At 38.8% G+C, this 20,710-nt stretch overlaps 1 long non-coding RNA gene across 1 annotated transcript in view; it reads left to right on the top strand.

The window, feature by feature from the left end:
• The window catches only part of LOC130855474 (uncharacterized), a 33,937-nt gene extending 25,255 nt beyond the window's left edge, over positions 1-8,682 (top strand). The window contains exon 3 of the long non-coding RNA XR_009054324.1: positions 8,610-8,682. This is a non-coding gene — a long non-coding RNA (uncharacterized LOC130855474). The remainder of the gene's footprint in view (positions 1-8,609) is intronic.
• Positions 8,683-20,710: the final 12,028 nt, after the last annotated feature.

Genomic DNA, 20,710 nt, shown 5'->3' with positions numbered 1-20,710 from the left:
ATTATTCCAGCTTTTCCTAGAACTCCTTTTTTTTTTTTAACTACACATTTATTTATTACGGCTATATGTATTAAGCAGCATTATCAATTACATCCTGAAATTTGAATATTTGTGATCATGAAATCAGATGATCAGTATCTTTTATAAGATACCTAAAAGTGAATCAAATCTGTAGACAGAAGCAGAATGTGTATAGTATCTGTGTATATGTGTGGATATTTCTGTGGGTGTTTATCCAGAATTGGGAGAAAATTTGCTGTCCCTTAGCCCTCGGGGTCTGAGTCTGCAGGCCAGTGGCCTCTGAAACAGCCATGCAGAGGAGAGTCTTGGAAACAAATTGTGTAAAAGTTTAAACTTTCCAGTTCTCATCCTACATGAAGACAGAGACTCATCTATATAAATATGGGTTTCCCTGACTGTACATTTTCCCTGGGGATCCTTTGGTCAAATTTCTCTATAGGGAAAAACACCTTAGTTGCTATGCTATATTGAAATAAAGTATATGATTTGCACTTTGCAAGTGGAAGGTCATGAGTTCCCTCCTCACCCACTTCCTTTTCTCTTGGAAACCTACAGGCTCACTCACGCTTCTCTTCTGCCATGTGAATTACAAAACTGTGACATGGGACAAACAGCCTTGTTCCCACCCAGGCTTCTTGGGCTTCCCGCGCTCAGCATCAGTGCCTCATTGGCTGCCTTTTCCTTCCACAAGCGTGTCAACAGAGAATGTGTACTGGCAGCAGACTTTTAGGAGGACACCGAGTCCTATATTTAGGAATTCTTATTTGCATTGAATGTCTCAAAAACAGAACCAGTAGAAATAAAAACAAAGACTATTTGGTCAAGGTCCTGAGGGCCACAGTGCCAAAGGGCAATATTAAGGGAGTTCAGAAATGAGAGGACCAGCCTTCTGAATAAAATCTAGGTTTCTGGAAGATTGTGGGTATTCTTTAATGAGCTCTGACTATTACTAACACCTTTTGGGGAAGGGGAAATGTCAGAAACCTGTACTCTGTCTTCAGCCGTTTATTTATTCGTTCATTCATTCATTCAGAACATCTTCCTTTTTCTCTGCTAAGAATGTGATATATTTCTAACAAAGGCCACAGGTCCTTATAAAACATTCATCGTGTGACAAAGATGCGCAACTCTCACAATAGTTCTTCCATCTCACTGTCAGAACCACATAGTGAGAATTTACTGCCGGCTCTCTCCTTGATCCTTGGCTTTGGGAGTGCGGTATCTGATCGGGCTGTCCCTCACAGAAGGTGGGGCCTCTAGCTCTCAGCACCAGTGCCCTTCTCTGCAAACGCATGCAGCTATGCTTCCCATAATCAAAGAATTTGGGACTGCAGGTCACGAGGTCCTTACCATGAAAGAAATTTTCAAATGTCTCAAACCAACCAGCAGGTCCCTCTAAGTTGTTTCCTAGAACCTAAGTGTACCTTTTCACTGATCTCTATTAACATTTAAACCTCTAGTTTCAGCATGTCAAGATCTTTTTATTTTTTAACTATGGGCTTTCCACCATTTATTCTTTTCTTTTTTCTTTTTTTTTTTTTTCCTGATTGCTAGTAAGGAGATTGAATCAGTAATCAAAAACTTCCCAACAAACAAAAGGTCCAGGACTAGATGGCTTCATTGGTGAATTCTAACAAAGATTTTTTTTTAAATTGAGTTAAAATTGGTATATGACATTATGTTACAGATGTACAATATAGTAATTCGATATTTGTGTACACTACAAAATTAATAGACCATGGTACGTCTAGTTACCATTATTACCATACAAATACCCCCCTTCACCCATTTCATCCACCCTCCCACCCCTTCCTCTTTGGCAACCATTTATTTTTTATTAAGACATGGCCCATCTGAAAGCAATGATATTGGTAGGTCCAAACCAGGTTTCTTCCTATTCCCCATTGCAATTAATCTTTTCATAATTTTCTTATTCCTCTTAGCACATTCAGGCCTAACATATTATCTTCTAGGTCTGGGGATGGGAAAGTGCAGGCAGGTAATATGAAGAGAGAGATCAAGATCTTTTAAAATCTTGATCTGTCTTTTGACAAATCGTTCATTCTTTGTCTCACATGCAAATTTGATTAATTAATATTTATCAATTCTCTTTGAAGTATTCAGTTTATTATGAATCCACTAACTGCACTATCATGTAGCTGATTCTATGACGGTATTAAAGAAAAAGTTGCCAGTTACCTTTAGAAATGAATATATACCACGTTTATAGCATTTCTAAACTGATACTCTAATAACTTCATTATGAAACTAGTTGACTTTGACTTATTCTCGGTTACCTAATGGGAGCTGTCTTTGATTGGTACTTCCTTTGGTAAGTTCCACATATCACCTGTTTAACCAATCTACCTTTGTAGAACTTTGTGAAAGATTGATGTCAAATGTTTGTCAGTAATTTTTGGAAACTGCCTTTTAAAGAAGTTGGAACGTTTGTCTATCTCTAGGTTGTCAGCATTTCTTTAGTTTCTGTAAATGCTGAATTTAAAGAAATTGGCCTTTCGATCACAATATGGATCCTTTCAGAAACTTGAGGCAGTTCATCTGAGCCTGGGAACTTGACCCTGGATAAATAGGGGAGATTTTTAAGTGCATTTATTATTTCCTCCACTATTTTGATCTCAAAGCCTTACTATGTTCTATACTTTCCAGTTGAAAGATACTCTCTTTCTAATGCAGAAACAAAATAGGAGAGAATTAGTTCATCCTTTCTTGTCTGTTCATTTTATGCCGTCTGTCAAGCAGTGGGCCCACCTCTTCTTTGTTTTTAAAAAAGTCTTTACCTGTCCTTGGGAATTTGTACAAGTGCTTCTGGCCTTTTAGCCTTTTATGTCAACCTGTGCTATATTTTTTCCTCCCTGCCTCCCACCAATCCTTTCTATCTGTACTTTTTTCTTCTGTATTACGTACTTGTACTTTTGATACTAAATCACTCAGCTTATTGTGTGCACAATTCCGTTGCTAGCAAATCTTGTGACTGACTTACTTGATCTCTCAGAGATTTAGTTCCTTTATCTGTAAAATTGCGGGATGAAAATGCATGACTTGCAAAGTAGTTGTGAAGGTCAAATAGAATGGTAACTTCAAAAGCTTTTGGTAAACTCTAAATCATTATCAAAAATGTAAGGTCTTATAATCTAGGGAGCCAAGTTGTATTAAATAGAAGCATATGTACATAGACCATTAATACTGGAAAGGACCTGTAGGTTCATCTAGTCCAACCCTCTCAATTAACAGATAAGGAAACAAATCAGGAGGGGTTATGGAACTCGCCAAAGCTCCCAGCTGGAGGCAGCATGGTAGAGAGCTTAGCATACTGTGGATGGTGACTCATGATCTCAGCTGTTGCTGTCCAAATCTGATGACCTTGGTTCTAGCCCTGGCTCTGCTGCTAAGTAGTTATGAGTTCCTTAGAGATGAACTTGAAATTACCCTGCCTTGTCCACCACTCCCCATTGCGTCCTCTGTGCTCTCTTCCATTACCTTCCCTTCCCTCTCAACACAGCATCACAGACAACCAAGACCAACCTTCCTGGGACAGCTTTGCCTGCTTTAGATTCTTCTTTTATACCCTGTGGAGGGCCATTTGTTGTTCTATGGTCAGAATGGTTTTGTTGTTGTTGTTTTGTTCTCTGCCATTTAGTGGCAAACTACTTCCAAAGATGTCGATAAAATTAATAAATAAAGCACGGAAAATGGAAGCTCTGGGGGAAAGCTGGCATAACTTCTTTGTTTTGAAGAAAATATATAATTAAACAAATTAACAAATATTTATTTAGTGCCTGCTAGATATGAGGCCTGACATTTTACACAAGACAGTGTTAGAACTCAAGCTCAAGGAGTTTAAAATAGTCTAAAGGATATTTTATATATCCATTATATAAATAATGCTGCTTCCCCCCAGGTCTCCTAATAATAGCTGCCCCTTTTGGAGTGTCTACACGTTGCGTGTGGACTTGATGACATGTTTTGTCTTATTTAGCACTGCGAGGAAGCACTATTATTCCCATTCTATGGATGAGGAGACTGAGGCTCAGAGAGCTTAAGTTCCTTGCCCTGGGGCACATAGGCCAAATGACATAATCAAAATTTGAACTTACATTGGCCTGACTTCGGTTTGTGCTTTTTATGAAGTTTCAGAGATGTACTTTCTGTTGTAAACTACGTCTGACTACACCCAGTATTATGAAGTCTGAGATGACATGCCTGTTTTCTCTCAAATTTGATTCATCCAAATAATTAGGGATAGAAGCAAGGAACACATAATTTCAGAAAATCCATCAATGGCCATATGGAATTCTGCCAAGAACCATTTCTAGCCTGGAGGTTTCCTATCCCAGATCTGGGCCTTTCTGTCCTCAAAATACACAGATCAAACACTTGCTTTAAATTTACCTTTTAAAGTATAAAGAGCAATAGAGTAATTAACAAATCCAGAATCCATACATCTTTATTGGAAATTTACATATACAACTAGTTCCTGCTTTTTTTTTTTCTTGCCAGACAACAAATGTAATTTATTTTATATGGAATGCACTGACTTGGCCAGAGTTTCTGAACTAGGCATTCTTTATTCTGTCTTTCTTTAGCTACCAGTTCTTTTTTGGAATAAAGTCCTCTCGCCTTAGGCCTTTTCCAGAAGTATTCAGATTGCAATATCATTGTAATTCTTTTAATGGGAACTGGGAGCAGCAGTATAAACATTCATCCCAAATCTTAGCCTTGAGGTTGTACTGTCCCGACCTGTGTCCTAAAGAGGAGACTGGGCCAGAAAACACTCAGAACATCCATTGTGTCCCTGAAGGCCCATAATGAAAGAAGATGTTAGTATGTGGGGGTGACCTGGGTTTAGTCTGAGAGTTTTGTTTGTTTACTTGTAGATAGTAGCATATCATCGATGTTCTGATGTTCTTTTACCGTCAGAGGGGTTAGTAGGTTTTTTTTCTTTAAAGAACCAGTCTCGCTGCTTATAAAGATAATATTATTTGTCGTGTTGCTAAATCTAAACAGCTGTTAGGTAGGATCTCCTCCAGTGTCACTGCCACTTGAATCCAACATGTCTGACTTCACACACCTCTGTTCAAACAAGTCAGGGGTTTTCAGTGGACTGTGTTGACCGGGCAAGTGGTAATAAAACAAGACTGGGCATCCATTCACTTCATCCTCTTTGTGGTTCGTTCACAGACATACTATGAGAATTTGACCTTTGGATCTATTTACCTGTCTGAAAAATAACAGTAATAGGCACTGTGGTACTACCTACTTATCTCCTTTTTTGGTGTACTGAGGATTTAAGAGTTAAGCTCCCTTGGCTATCCAAATGAAGGGTTTGGCATCGTCGCCAACTATGATTAAGGAAATGAGTAAAGTGACAAGCATTCTACCACCAGAAGGTATTTCTGGAATGAACTGATTTTACCTCTTGATTCTCCATCGTGAAATCCATACTGGGATATGGTTTAATATAAAGCAGGCGGAATAAATTGCCTTTATTGTTCAGGCTCTACAGACAAGCTTTACTTAATTAGGATTTGGTTTGGAACAAGGGGGTAAAGAGGTATTATCGTTGATTGCTCCTGACACTTTTAAATAGTTTTTAAATTCCTAAAATGCCTCTAATTCTGAATTTCAAGGAAGAGAAAGAATGATGGGGTAAAGGTAAATCAGAAGGGGTTATGTTTTCCTATTATTACAGTGTATCGTGCTTTAACAAAACTCTTTACTCTTTCCCTGGCTCCTGAGTTAACTTTCAATCTTTTTATTGGGAAAAAAATACAAGTAAGATTTGTTTAATTTTTTCCTACTTGTTCATGGTATATCAGAGGAGGGGTAATCCTAGGAAGTTTACACTGAAGTAAAACACTGTGGAAAATAAGGGGAAAAGATAGGGAACACCTATAAATAAATGTTCCTTCACAACATTTCCTATGGAAGAATTTTGCACTAAGATGTATATTTATGAAAAGCAACAATAATTGGTCCTTTGGCTCTAGTCCTCTGTGACTTTCATACAAGAAATATGGACCATCTACTTTGTGCAGACTTTGCTCCCAGTACTCAGGAAACACCAAAATGAATAAGTCAGGGACATTGCTTTCAATGTACCTTCTGTCTGATGGAGAAGACTGAGGTATAGGCACTAAATAGAAGAAGGATTTTAGAGTCTGAGCAGAAGTAGGACAAATGATATACATGGGGGAAATAGAGGAAGAAAAGATTAAATGTGACCTGGGTTCTCAGGGAGAGATTTCGAGAAGACTTTGCATTTGGTTGGAGTTTTGGGCAGATTTAGGGAGACAGCATTTCATGCTGAGTACCAGCAAAGAAATGGGGACACAGAAGAGCCTGTTTGGGAAGTGATGAGAAGACTGATAGGGCTGGAGAGTAGGATGTAGTGGGAGAGGAAGCTGGAATGGTAATTTGGGGTCAGATTCTGGAGGAAGATGAATGCTTTCCTCTGACTACCAATTCTTTTTGGAACACAATCTCACATGAAACTGCAGAGACTTTTCTTCAGTTGCCTTTCTTCAAATGCACTTGCTGTTTTGAACAAGCAATACTTGATAACTTTGTCAAACAATTAAAAAAAAAAAAGATCTGTTAAGGCACCCAAGTATTGCAAAGTCTGGGTCACTTAGCAATGGGTCATAGCTGTGAAGTAGCAATTAGAGTTAGAAGCAGCCATAGAAGTCACCTAGTGCAACCTTGCATTAGGTTCTTCTGGCTGCTATAACAAATTACCATAAACCTGGTGGCTTCAAACAATGCAAATTTACTCTCTTACAGTTTTGTAGGCCAGAAGTCCAAAATCAGTCTCGGCTAAAGTCAAGTTGGCCATAGGGCTGGTTCATTCTGAAGAACATGAGGGGAGATTTCGTTTCCTCTCCTTCTCCAGCTTCTACTGGACACTTGTATTCACTGGCTTATGGCCACTTCCTTCATCTTCAAATTGCATCACTCCAGTCCATGTTTCCATCATCACCTTGGCTTCTCCTCTTACTGCCTCCTTCTGGGTCCCTTTGATAAGGATAGTTGTGCTTATCTTGGGTCCACCTGGATAACTCAAGGTAATGCATCTCAAGTTCTTTAACCATCACATCTGCAAAGTCCCTTTTGCCACATAAGGTAACACTCATAGGTTTCAGGGACTAAGAAGTAGACATATTTGCAGGGGGAGGGGGCCATTATTTAGCCTGCCACAAACCTCCACATTTTACAGATGATAAGAATGTTCAGACCCAGCTTGATGTAAAGCCATACAAGTAGCTATTGACAGAGTTGGGCTTATAACTCATGGTCCCTGACTCCCAGTTTTCTTTCTACTGCATCATGATGTCAGTCTTTCAATGAGGAATTGGTGGTGCTTTTGGAAGGCAGAAATCCCAGCTAGCTGAGACTGGGTTTGAACAGGAGTACCCACAGTAGCCATTTAGAAGTGGAGAAGCCGCTTCATCCTTAGTGTCACTGGGCAAGGACCAATTTGAGAAAAGAGTAAATGCTCTTTTTAGGACCAAAATAGGGTTTGGGATTGTTCTTTCATTGAGTGGAGAAGAGATTCGGGGAGGGAAAAGAGAAATATGTAACAAAAGAGAAGAGGACTTCCCTGGTTGTGCAGTGGTTAAGAATCTGCCTGCCAGTGCAGGGGATACAGGTTCAATTCCTGGGCCAGGAAGATTCCACATGCCTCAGAGAAACTAAGCCCACACACCACAACCACTAAGCCTGCATTCTAGAGCCCGTGAGCCACAACTATTGAGCCTGTGTGCCGCAACTACTGAAGCCTGTGCACCTAGAGCCCGTGCACCGCAATGAAGAGTAGCCCCTGCTCGCCGCAACTAGAGAAAGCCCGCGTGCAGCAACAAAGACCCAACACAGCCAATAAATAAGTAAATAAATTTATAACAAAAAAGAAAAAAGAAAGAGAAGAAAAGAGAGGGCAGAATGTGGAGAAGGAGAAGTTGTAGTTGAAGTAGAGTCAAAAGGAAAAGATCGTCATGTATATCCCATAATAATGCCACCCTTCTCTCTGTATATGGTCTCTGAGACCACGTATATCATGCAACACTTTCTCTTCATTAATGCCTAGAGTTTATCTTCCATAACAACTGTATTATTTGGTTTATGTATTTTTTGCTCACAATTTATGTCCTTTAGTGATTCATCCTCCTCAGTATTAGATTCTCTGGAGAATAGCAATAATTTCCATTTCTTTGTACACCACAGAGCACAAAAAGGTGCTTTATAACAGTTTTAATCATTTTAATGATGATATACAGAGTGCATCACACTGCTATCATTAGCGTTCTTCTTTGAAAAAGTTCTGGAAGAATTCCAGCCTAATTTTGTACATTAACTGAAAGAAGAGCTTGAAGCTAATATAAAGGGCATATTGTTTCTGAAACTAATAAAGTGAAGATTACGAAGAAATAGCAAAGACGTATTGACATAAAATTGGAAAAGCAGTGCAAGAGATGAAATGGGACCTTTGAGAGGAAAGGGAAAGTTTAAAAATGATTTTTAACTATAAATGGAATAAGGAAAGGGGAGTATAAAATGTTTCCCTGTTATTACAGGTGGAAGGACTTCTGATTGATGAAACTAAAATAGAAGCTTAAAAAAAATGTTCATCTTTATCCAAAAAGTGATCTACAAAAGAGTCAGTCTACACACTAATTAGCAGAGAGGTGAATCAAGCTGAAAGAATATGGAACATCATCAACATATTTACTAATAAATATTGAGTATTTTTTAAGTTAATGTTTCTGTGTCTTGTTTCCTAGTTTCCCCAAGGTCAACAAGTTTTATGCTGTTGTAATTTGTCCTATATCTGTTAACAGATTTCAATACATAATGGGTACTTAGTAAATATGTGATAATGATTAGTAATATGAATTAAAGCTCTTGAAAATATCTAAAAACAAATATTTGACTTAGAATATTTACTTCTGCTCATCACCACAGACTATCTAAAAATGAAAATAAATCTAGTATGATATAATTTTTATTTTGAGCACTTTCTTTTGGGAAAATGCCTGAAAAACCTACTCAAATGCTCTCCACTCCTGGCCATGGAACTCTCACCTATTCTTCAAAGCCCGACTGAGTGAACACCTCACAAGACCTTCCCTGATCCCCTCTATGTCCTTTATAACTCTTCCAAATGTCTGTGGTACTTTAGGTGAGTCACCTGTCCTCATAATTACACCCTAACTTTAATTAAAATTCTTTCTGTTACGTCTATATCATCTACTAAATAATAATTGTTCAAAGGCAAAAACTGTCTATTCATACTTATATGACTAGTGCACTAGGCATGTAAAAATGACAATATAGATAAGTATGAATGTCAATGAAAAGACTATTCTATAATAGTAACTCAGAATTACCTTCACAAAATCATATGTACTCTACCTATTGAATCAATTCTTCTAGGCATGGAGATGGGATGTGCAGTTTTATTATTTTTAACAGACTGCCCAAGTTATTCACGTATTGCCAGCCAGGCACCTGGCACCAGTAGCATTTGGGAATCACTCAACAAGTCAGTTGGATATAAAGTTCACCTTACTGTGTGCCTGTGAGCTGTGTTCACCACGAGTACAGGTACTTATCAGAGAATGGGCACACTGTTTTTGAGGGGAGATAAGGGTAATGGAAGGTATCCAAAAGCAAGTAATGGAAGGTATCAACTGGCAGTGAGTTGGATTGGTAATTTGGGTGAAGTTAATCTTCTGGAGAAAATCTGGGTCAGCTCTGCCTATTAAGTCCAATTCCATTCATACCCAATGGAGAGTTAAATTAAGACCACCAACTAGGCTCTAGGGTACTCTTTCCTGTTCTCCATGAGCTATCAAAATAATGTCATTCTTTTCCATCAAGACCTGTTACAATAACTTTATCTATATGTCTACTCATTTAATTTTTCAGTAAATATAAAGGCTACCCTCGAAATCTTAAGTACCAAGTCTTCATCTCATTTTTCATATTGTCAATAGTTACCTAAAAGGAGTTTTCATTAAAGGTGACTACTTGTATTCTGCTCGGTGGCATAATAATATGCTAGAAAAGAGAAGACTGCAAAGCCTCAAAGACAAAGAAAACAGAAGAAAAATCAGGAGATGAAAGAATCTCAACCTTTTTATGAGACACAAAGATGGAGAAGTGGTAAGTGGCTCAAAAGAAAGGAGGAAAGTATAACTTATAGAAGCTCCAAAGTAAAGTACTAATGAAAAGTGAGCTTATTGCCATCACAGAATCCCTAAAAGACTAGCACTAGAGTGACCTGGGCTCTTCGATCTCTTTCTGGACCAAAGATAGTCTATGGTTAACCAACACTCTTGCCAAGGGCAGGAGATTTGAGATTTATTCTCAAGCAGCATTGAATGGGAAAACTTCAGACATGGAGGCATGAAGAAGATGTATGAGACATGGGCTGATCATAGAGGTACTGAAAAAGTCGCATATTGAATAGTAGGAAACCCCTCTCTTTTCTGCTCTGTGTTTACCTTCCAGATATTTACTTCTCAGGCAGATGACTTCTTGGAAGAAATGAATGTCTCCTGAAAAGAGATTTCCACATCCCAATGTTTGAGAGTCTCACCCAAACTATTTGACCTCCATCCCAATTATTTCACAATGAGTCTCATCAGTTGATAACCTCTGTGCTTGCACACAGAGCTTTCAATGCCTTGTTCTTAAACGTTGATTGGTGGCCAAGGATCATCAGATGTTCCAGGAAAGCCTCCAACACAAAAGAGAGATCAAATATACAAACAGAAAAGAAGAAACTTAGAAATTCAGATCGTTTAGGGAATGGCTTAATTTTTCCACTTCCTTGCATTTACTGAATCCCTCTGACTGCTATCCCTGCCCCAGTCCTAATAAATTGATTTTTGCCTCTTTTTTTTTTTTTTTTTTTTTTTTTTATGACCAAGCTCTCCTCTTGTACCTCTTCTTGGGGGTCCTTGCCTTGTTCCAATGCCCAAAACAGCCTTGATACCCCATCCTGTATTTATTCCTTCCCAGCCCTAAGCTCTTCCCTGCTCTTATTCCTAGCCCCACAAAGGTCGCTTCTCCCCAGTATACTCAATTCAGGGCTTGTAGCTTGAGTCTTATTCCCTGTCCATAGCCATTTCTGACCTGCCCATCTGCTTACCTGCTTGTGAAAGTTTAGACTTCCCATTGCCTGCTCTGCCCACCTGTTGTAATACTTGAACTTCGCTGGCCCTGCTGATGTCTACTGGTTGCCTATACCTTCCCCTCTTTCCAGTCTCTAACCTGTAGGACAACCTGGTCTTCTATTGTCTACAGCTACATGTCTCCCTAAGAGCCTAACCCACTTAGATGGATATGTGTTCTTTTCAGTTCCTGGTCCCTCTAAGGCTGAACCCTTTTAGTGAATCCTTAACTAAGTACCAAAGTAGTTTTGGCACTTAAGAGTCATCTACTGCCCCCTAACCCAGGAGTAAGTTGGTCCAAAGTTGCCCATGAAAAAGAGACTATGCTTTGGTTGAAAGAAGAAAAAACTTCTTTTATTCTTAATTTTTTTACTGGGAACTGAAATCCTGATTGCTTGGGTCACTCTGTGACGTAGTTAGTAGTGGTAGAGACCTGGCCTTACTATCTGCCTCTACTAGGTAAATTGTACTCTGCTATCCCAGCTTCCACAGCTGTGAAGCCCTGGACACATGGGTTTTACCTGGTGCTGCCTTCTTCCAGTCCACTTGGGTGCTGGGTAAAAGTTCTGGAATTCCATAGTTGAATTGCTGCAGCTCTGAATATCCTATAAACAAAGAAAGTTTTTTGGAGATAAATTTTTGAAGTTGAAAAATCTCAGAATGATTAAAACGAAGGCTGATGCATGAAAATACACTCCCAAGGGATATCTTCAAGTAAGAGTCTAATTCTTTTTTAGGTTCTGGAGGAAATAAAGGAGATAAAAAACATTTAATTTTTTGTAATTCTTTCAGAAGTAAGCCTTCTACTTGATGAGCCGTTAAGTGCTCAAGCATAAGAGAAATGCTCTTAAGGTGTAAATTGAAATAGGGAAATCTTCGAAATCCACCTACATTTTTTCATTGTTCTGTCCTCCAAAGTCTTATTTAAGTGTAACTTGTTTTCTCATAAAATTGAGTTTCAGATTTTAGCTCCTGACTATTACCTACTTAGTCAAATATTATATAAATCCTTCAAAAATGGTGAAGCATTGTCTTTAGCAAAACACATTGTAATCATGCAAAACACATGATCATAAGCCAGAACACTGTTTTAAAAGCTTTAATTTAAATCCACCAGTTAATTGTTTTAGTTATGGTTTTATTTCCCAAATGCAAGCTGGTGTCACTCATGGTATGGAGGTGATTTTCAGATGGACATAATAACAAGGATTAATATTAAATGAATTATATAGGGAGAAAGCTATGTCTTCTTAAAATTCCTTTCAGTCCTTCCTCTTAGTCCGGCAATTTTTTCAACTCTTTACTTTTGTTAATTGCCCATCTTTAAAAAAGAAAGCAGGCCTCTGGCACTGAGGCTTTCCTAACTTCCAGCTAGAATTACAATCACATTGTTTGGTTTTATTGTTTTTTTTAAATAATTGCCTCTTGCTTATGACAAATGATGTTGGTATTAAATTTATGATTGCCTTATTCAAAGAATTATTAATTGTACTACAATGTAGACGGTACATAGATATGGTACATGTTGGGCAGTTGATATGTGAACAATAGAAACTTAGGAAACATTAGTTTCTGGGAAGTTTGAGTGTTTCTCAAGCTTGACTAGTTTGATTTTTTTTCACTGAATCAACCAAGTCAATTGGTTGTTTCATGTAAGATATAATCACTGGTGATTACAAACTTGCCACTATTAATAAAATGCAACTGGTCTTTAGGTGTTTAGATTTAATGGTGGTTTTTAAAGGATATAAATTCTTTCAATGCCCTCTGAAACAAACCTCCATTGGCAGCCCCATATACCTTTAAACTTGATAGAAGTCTTTGAAAATTGGAATTTGTCTGTTGACATCAACAAGATCACAAACAGTGCCATTGAGAGCAAGGAATCTTGTGATAAAACTTGGTAAAAAAGCAATCATAAACACCAAGAATGTTTTTTTTTTTTTTTTGGCACACGGGCTTAGTTGCTCCTTGGCATGTGGGATCTTCCTGGAGCAGGGATCAAACCCATGTCCTCTGCATTGGCAGGCGGATTCTTAACCACTGCGCCACCTAGGAAGCCCCCAAGAATGTTTTATTTAAAAAATTATTGTCTAAATAAAATTATTTTCAAAATTTCTTATAGAACTTCTGGAGCTCACCACAAAATACATGCAAGATCCCCTTGCACCTAGGATATTTGGGAAATATTTGGCTTCTCAAACACATTTGTTTAACTTTTTTTTATTAACTTCCTACTCTCTAAAGCTAAGAATCCCCAAATAATATTGACCCTAAAGCTGAAATGAAAGAGAAACAACTGTTCTCCCTTGGTTTTGTATATACACATGTACTAGCAAAGCATACTGGGAGTTGGTACCACACTGGGAGTTGGAATAGAGCCAGAGAATAGTGAAACACATGCTTTACCAAAGGAGCCCACAGTCTAGTGGGGCAGAGAGGGGAGGGTAGAGCAAATGTAAGAGAAGACAGGATGTGAATGAGGGACTGAATTGCACAAATCAAAGTTATGGGGATTTGAATGAAGAAAACTTATAGTAGGGAATGACAACTAAGTCCTAGAAGAGATGGTATTTGAGATGGGCCTTGAAGAATGAGCAGAATTCAGACAGTGGATAATTTAGATAGATCACCTTCCAAATTTTATTGAGAATATGTTCTGTACTAGGGAATGAGGGCACAAAGAATAATATAATAATGATAATAATAATAATCTATTATAGAAAAACACCTTAGTGGAAGACATGGGTGCAAGTTGTTACCACACAATGTATTAATTGTTATAATAGAACTCTTTAGAAGCAACTAGGGAGGAAGAAATTATTTCTGCCTGGGAAACTGAGAAAGTATTTATAAAGGAAATGAACTCTGATCTGGGCTTTGAATGATGAGTGGAGTTTTACCAGATGGAAAAAGATGAGACATGTATTCCAGGCAATGAGCACAACATATGACAAACCATGAAGGCATAAAAGAACAGAATGTGTTTGGGAAGGGTGAGAACCTTCTATGTGGTTAGAGTGGCAAGGGAGGAGGTGAGGATGGAAATGGAGATTAATAGAGAAGATGCCTGGAAAGACATGTAGAGGCTAATTTGTGAAAAGCTACCTATGCTATGCTATGGAATTTAAACTTCATCCTATAAGATGTTGTTTTATGTAAGGCAGATCTCTGTTTTTAGAAGTATTATTTTGGGGACAGTATAGAGGTGATAGAGGAGATGTGGTCCAGGGGAGGTAAGGAGAAGGCACCCTGAACAGAGTCTTGCATGGGAATATGGCCTAGGAGTAGGGAAGTTTGGAGTGAATTGTAGAGAGGCTTGGAGACCAGACTGAGGCAATGACACTGAGTTCTGTGACAACAGAAAACTGCCAACGCTGTACTATATGAAGACTGATCTGGAAAGGGTCTATGGAACCAATTACCATGGAGGGACCCTAGGGCCCAGGACACAGCTTAGAGTCTTTAGTGACAGCTCGAGGATAAGATGCAGCACGTACCACTGATCCACCATCTGTTCTGTCCCTGCTTCTTCCTTCCTAACTGAATCCTGGTTTTGTCCCATTATCTTCCCTCCTCTTCCTGGCCATGGTTTTCAGAAAAAGAGGCCCTATTCCCTGCCCAGAGGATGAATCTGCTCTAGGCTAAGACTGTGGAGTCCATTTCTAGCCAATAATATGTAAAGAAGGTCCTCTAGGGGCCCTGGGAAATGTCTTCTTTTTTTAAAAAAGGGAAGCACAGGAAGACACAGTCTCTTCTGCTGAAAGTTGTCTCCATGTGGCACTTGGAACTGCCAGGCTACCATTTTGCTATGATAAGAGGAACTGGTCCGTGGACAAAGCAAATGTCCAAGGAACCTGATTCCTTGATGATGTTATGAACCACTGATTTGAACAAACTTTGAACTGCCTTCCTTTCCCACATTTTAAAAGATGAGCTGGTTTAAGAAAGATGCTAATAAGCCAGATTTTATACATCTATATTGAGTGTGAGGTGAAGATGTTTATGGGAAAGTTCAGGGTTGGCGTGCCAGGAAATGAAACCAAAAGCCAAATACAGTTCTTTTCCTTGCTGTAGGCCTGGAAGAATTATAAATGCTCACTCCTTGCTACATTGTCTACTATTAATTATTTATGTCTTCATAAGTATAATTAATGCAATTTCTATCAATAGCAATAATGGATAACACATAATGTACTGAACAATTTCCTATTTGGGAAATTCCATTCATGCTTTCACAATACTAATGTTGGTGAAAGGGTTCTGTTATTTTCACAGAACTATGTCCGTGTGCAGCATGGCAGAAAGGAAGGAACACAGATTTGGGCTCAAATAGCTGCTCCTCCACTAGATTACCATTTGGCCCTGGCAAGTGACTTAATTACCATAAACCTCAATTGGATTTCATTTTAAATAGGTTTCATAAAACTTACTTTGCAGGGTTTGTGATACAATATGCACCCATATTTTCAAAATTGAATTTTTTAAAAATTGAAGTACAGTTGTTTTACAACGTTGTATTAATTTCTGCTACACAGCAAAGTGATTCAGTTATACATATATATATATATTCTTTTTTTTAATATTGCATTTACCTTTGTTCTTAAAGTTCTTAAAATTGTCAGTTATAGATTATGACCACCTATTCTTGATTTCCATTTTAGTTTTCCCCCATCAAGGTCACTGCTAGCTCAAGAATCCTTAGGTCCCAGGAAGGAGGAGTTACAAATTGATTTGTGGAACTCAAGGACACTGATGTAGCCATGCTAATTGTCTGGCAGGATCACTGCATCAAAAGTGCAGGCCCAGTCATTTTGCTTCCTCTCTTATTGTAGAATGAGCTTTCAGTGCTCATGAGAACTCATCTCTTTGGACTCTGTAGTCAGTCTGTGGAAAGACTGGGAATTAGAAGTGGAGCTGGGCTCATGGCAGGCTTGAGCCTACAAGATAGGCTCTAGTTCAGCTGGCCAGAGAGGCCATTATTGGAATACAAGGACCTCTTGCATCTAATATTTTAAATATGTATTTTTATTTTTCACTTGTCCTTGCTCCTATTAGGAACCACCATAAGGCCAACCCAGGATTTAGACATTCCTTGTTGTCGTCAGCCGCTGGCGAGATTTAATGTATTTTGACTAAGCACCAATCTTGAAAGTATCCCTGGATAATCTGAACACTTGGGCTTGTTTCTTTGCAAGTTAGTGACCACTTAGCCCTAGTTAGGACATGCTCTGCTTTGCCTTTTATTGTGTGTGATTGAACTGCCTGATAATTGTGGATGTCAGTTTCCCTTTAATAATTGGGAACAAAAATGTTTCCACTTCGCTTGTGAAACTCAAATTTTTGCTTTTATGGCAATATATTCATTATATAAAATCCAAAATACATCAGAAATATTTGGTCATTAAATGATTCACTACTTTTTCTTTTTTTTTTTTTTTAATAACCACTCTCCCGAGGGAGGACTGGGGGAGGGGAGAACATATTCAGTTTATTTTCCTCTTCCTGGGAGTAGCCCAGGAGAAAAAATACATATAGTGGACACACTCGTGTATAATGAAGGAAAAACTTCAGTGTTTATTTCCCAACCTGCACTTTGTACTCTCTGGGTGAACTTGAGTTTGCCTGCCTTCCCCTACACATAATCAGAGTTTGAACTCTAGATGAATAAAGTAGAAGATGAAACTGAGATATTCAGTTGATTTATATGAGTTCATTCTCTGTCCACCTGTGTTCCTCCTCCTCATAAAAAACCTATATATAAACATCGCAGCTCCTACATGAAAGTAAACAAGTTTAATAAATGCATATCCCAGTGAAAGCCTCCATTAGCATGGAGATATTCTGAGCTGAGTGGGATTCTTTGCATTTTTTAAGCCAGGGTTTCATAATGAATGTTGATATTTTGGAGCCGTGCCTGGAAAATTGCACAGAAGCAAATCTGCTCCTGTATTTATAGACAATTTGTATTTCTATAAAATCCTAACTTCTTCCTTTAGTCTACAAGGCCCTGTATAAGCACCTAGCATCTCCCGCTCACTTTTCTCTCCAGGCACACTGGCTTTCTGACTTTCTTTTCTAACTCGCCTAACTGGTTTCCACCTCAGGTTCTCTGCAATTCCCCTTGCCCCCACCAGATCTTCACGTGGCCTATTATCACCTCCTCAGGCAGCCTTCCCTGCCCATGCTGTTGGATGCGGGGCTGCCCAGTAGACACATCAAGTGAGACAAATGTGAGTCAGACATGTAATTGTAAAATTTCTAGTAGCTACATTAAAAAATTTAAAAAGAGGTAAAATTAATTTTAATAATATTTTTATTTAACCCAGTATATCTGACGTATCATCATTTCAACATACTGTTCGTATAAAAATTAATGAGATATTTTACATTCTTTTACTCATACTAGGTCTTTGAAATCTGGCACGTTTCTTTAGGACATCTCACTTTGGACCATCCACACTGAGACCGGTGGCTACTGTATTGAACTGCACAGACAACATAAGCCCCCACCTTCCAGCCACTCTCCACCACATTACCCAGATTTATCTTTATTGGAACACTTATTTGTGTTTGAAATCATCCTATTTATTTATTTACTTGTATGTTATCTCTCTCTCCATCCCTTAAAAGAACTCCCTGCCCTGAAATGAAAAGTCTAAAGGGCCTTTTTATTCTTTGCCCTGAAATGAAAAATCTAAAGGACCTTTTTATTCCTTGCTGTATCCACAGAGCTTAGTATATTGCCAGTTTTCAGGATATATTTGTTGAAAATTAGATGAATAAGAAACTGATGTGCTGTTAAAACAATGAGTCCCTGTGGCTTTTGCTTGTTGAGTCTTCCCTCCCTCATGCTAGGTTTCAGGTCAGTGGAATAATCGTGACCACACCTTGCTGCCCCTCTTCCCCTGCCCCTTCCCCATCCAGGTCCTCCTGTAACTAGCCTGCTTGTCTGTATCCTACCAATTTTCTGATACGGGACTGTTTCCTGAAGAGAAGGCACTTTCCAGTCCACTGTTAAAGCTGTTCTCAAGTTAACATTCAACTCGCACTAAGCAAGAGTTAAAAAAAAAAGGCAAACCTCAGGAGTTTCTCTTCTTTCCCGTACTAACCAGTATAAGATTATCTCAGAAGGTAGTCAGCCTATAACTTGTATTTATGATACTTTTAGTCAATGGGAGAAAACCCTGGATCTGTGATCAGCTGTAGGCCTTGTGGAAACTGCCCCAAGGCCCGGAGTTTTGGAGGTTTCCTTCTACTGCTGCTCTAAAGGCCACTCAGTCTCGCCTGTGTCACAGTGGTCAAGGGCTCCAGATTTGCCTGTGTTCATTTCCTCCATCTGTCAAAGAAAAGTCACAATCATTGCTTATTTCCAGTATGACTATAGAGAAAAATCAATAAAATAAAATAAAATAAAATAATTTTTTTAAAAGGCCATAGAGAAAATAACCAGAAAGTATATTACGCCCCGTAATGAAAAGCATTGTTGTTAGTCATACAAAGCAATGGGCACTGACTTGGTACCTAGGATGCTTTTCTAAATGTAGATTTCACAATAACAATGGTTAGAGTCATATATGTGGAATCTAAACTATGGCATAAATGAACCTATCTACAAAACAGAAACAGACTCACAGACACAGAAATCAGACTTGTGGTTGCCAAGGAGGAGAGGGGGAGGGAGAAGGAGGGACTGGGAATTTGAGGTTGGTAGATGCAAACTATTACATTTAGAATGGATAAGCAACAAGGTCCCACTGTATAGCACAGGGAGCTATAATCTCTTGGGATAAACCATAATGGAAGAGAATATTTTTAAAAATGTATAGATGTGTATTACTGAGTCACTTTGCTGTACAGCAGAGATTGGTACAACATTCTAAATCAACTATACTGTAGTTTAAAAAAAAAAGTTAGACTCAGAGAGTGGGTCAGTAGGTGAGGCAAATGGTAAAATGGAAGTGAGGTTTGAAAAGAATTATTACCCTTTCTACAGTTAGAGAAGTTTGAGGAAAGAGAAAAGTTTCTGCAAGCTTGTTTTGGCATTTAATTACGTTAGCATACAACTACTCCTGGGTGAAACAGAATGAAGAGAAATTTGACCCAACTCAGCCTATCCTCTACATACCTTTTCCCCTCTCCCTCCCCTGGGTAATTGAAATTGTGCTTCAGAATAAACTTGGCTATGGTTTATTCACAAAACCTAAAGAAGGATTGTCAAATTTAAGAATGTTGAGTTTTCAATGCAGAATTCACACATTTCATTAAAAAAATATATATATTGTGCACCTACTTTGTATTAAAAAAAAAAGTTGGAATGCAAACATAAACAAGACCCTTGGGAAGCTTCCATTTTAGCAGATGATACATTCATAAAATGTCTGTGATTAATTATTCAACTGCAATCATAATGAGTGCCTTGAAGGAGAAGACCCAGGTGGTGTGAGAAGATTTAATGGAGTCCTGATTCCGTCTTCCCTGTAAAGTGTCCTGTCAGATAAATCCTGAAAGAGGGGTAGGGTTTAGTGGGTGAAGGAGATTAGGGAGGTTTTCAGGCAGTGGGAGCAGCAGGTGTCAATGTGCTGAGGTAGGAGGGATCTGGCAGAGTCACCAGAACAGCAATGGCCAGGGCTGCTGCCCTAAAGTGCTCTCCAATGGGGGGCTAAGAGAACAACAAGGCCCAGAGCCCAGAGTCTCTTCTGTTCTCCCCAGCAGGGCTGACTATAACCGATTGAGTGTTCCTTTCCATTCATTTACCTGACACTTGGGTTTTAAGCACCTACCTCTTAGGTTAAGCTCTCAAAGGTTGTGGCTTTCCCATGCCCCATAAGCAGATGTACAAATCCCTCTACCCTTGCCTGCAGGGTGCCTGTGCTGTCATCTGCTGCAGTAGCAGACAAGGAGCACCAGGGGGCAGAAAGCCTTCTCCTCTGTTTGCTTTGGTAGAATACAACATGGTGAAAACGTACACTAATTTTGATCTAAAGTGTTGAATGAAGAATTGGCAAACGTGGCTACTACTACCAGGTTCTGAGTTCACTGCCTCTCTAATCTTGGCTGAGCATTACAAAAACAAACAAGCAAAATTTCAGTGAGTTTACTGAGTAAGATTTAATTTGATCAGAATTAAGCCAGGAAACTTAACTAACATGTCTTAAGCTGTGGCAGTCACATGATGATGGTAAAAAACCAAAACAAACAAAGGCCATTTGAGGGGACTTCTCAAAACCTGGTACCAGGAAGCAAAAAAGCGGTCAGCTTTCAGCTCTCTTTCAAAACTGCATCTACACTGGAATAAGGGTTGGGAGGAGACCTTAAGAGAGATGTAGAAGGTTTTAAATATGCAATCGGTTGGGCCAATGCAATTCAAGAGTTGATATGCTGTTAATAGGAAGACAATGCACCTTCCACTTGATCAGAGTTAGATTCAGTCTCACCAGGTTTATGCTAAACTTCTGGCAGCTGTGTTTCCAACACATGATAAATAATGATACCTC

This window comes from Hippopotamus amphibius, chromosome 6 (genome assembly GCF_030028045.1).
Source record: "Hippopotamus amphibius kiboko isolate mHipAmp2 chromosome 6, mHipAmp2.hap2, whole genome shotgun sequence".
NCBI lineage: Eukaryota > Metazoa > Chordata > Mammalia > Artiodactyla > Hippopotamidae > Hippopotamus > Hippopotamus amphibius.
This window is presented reverse-complemented; position numbering and strand designations above follow the sequence as displayed.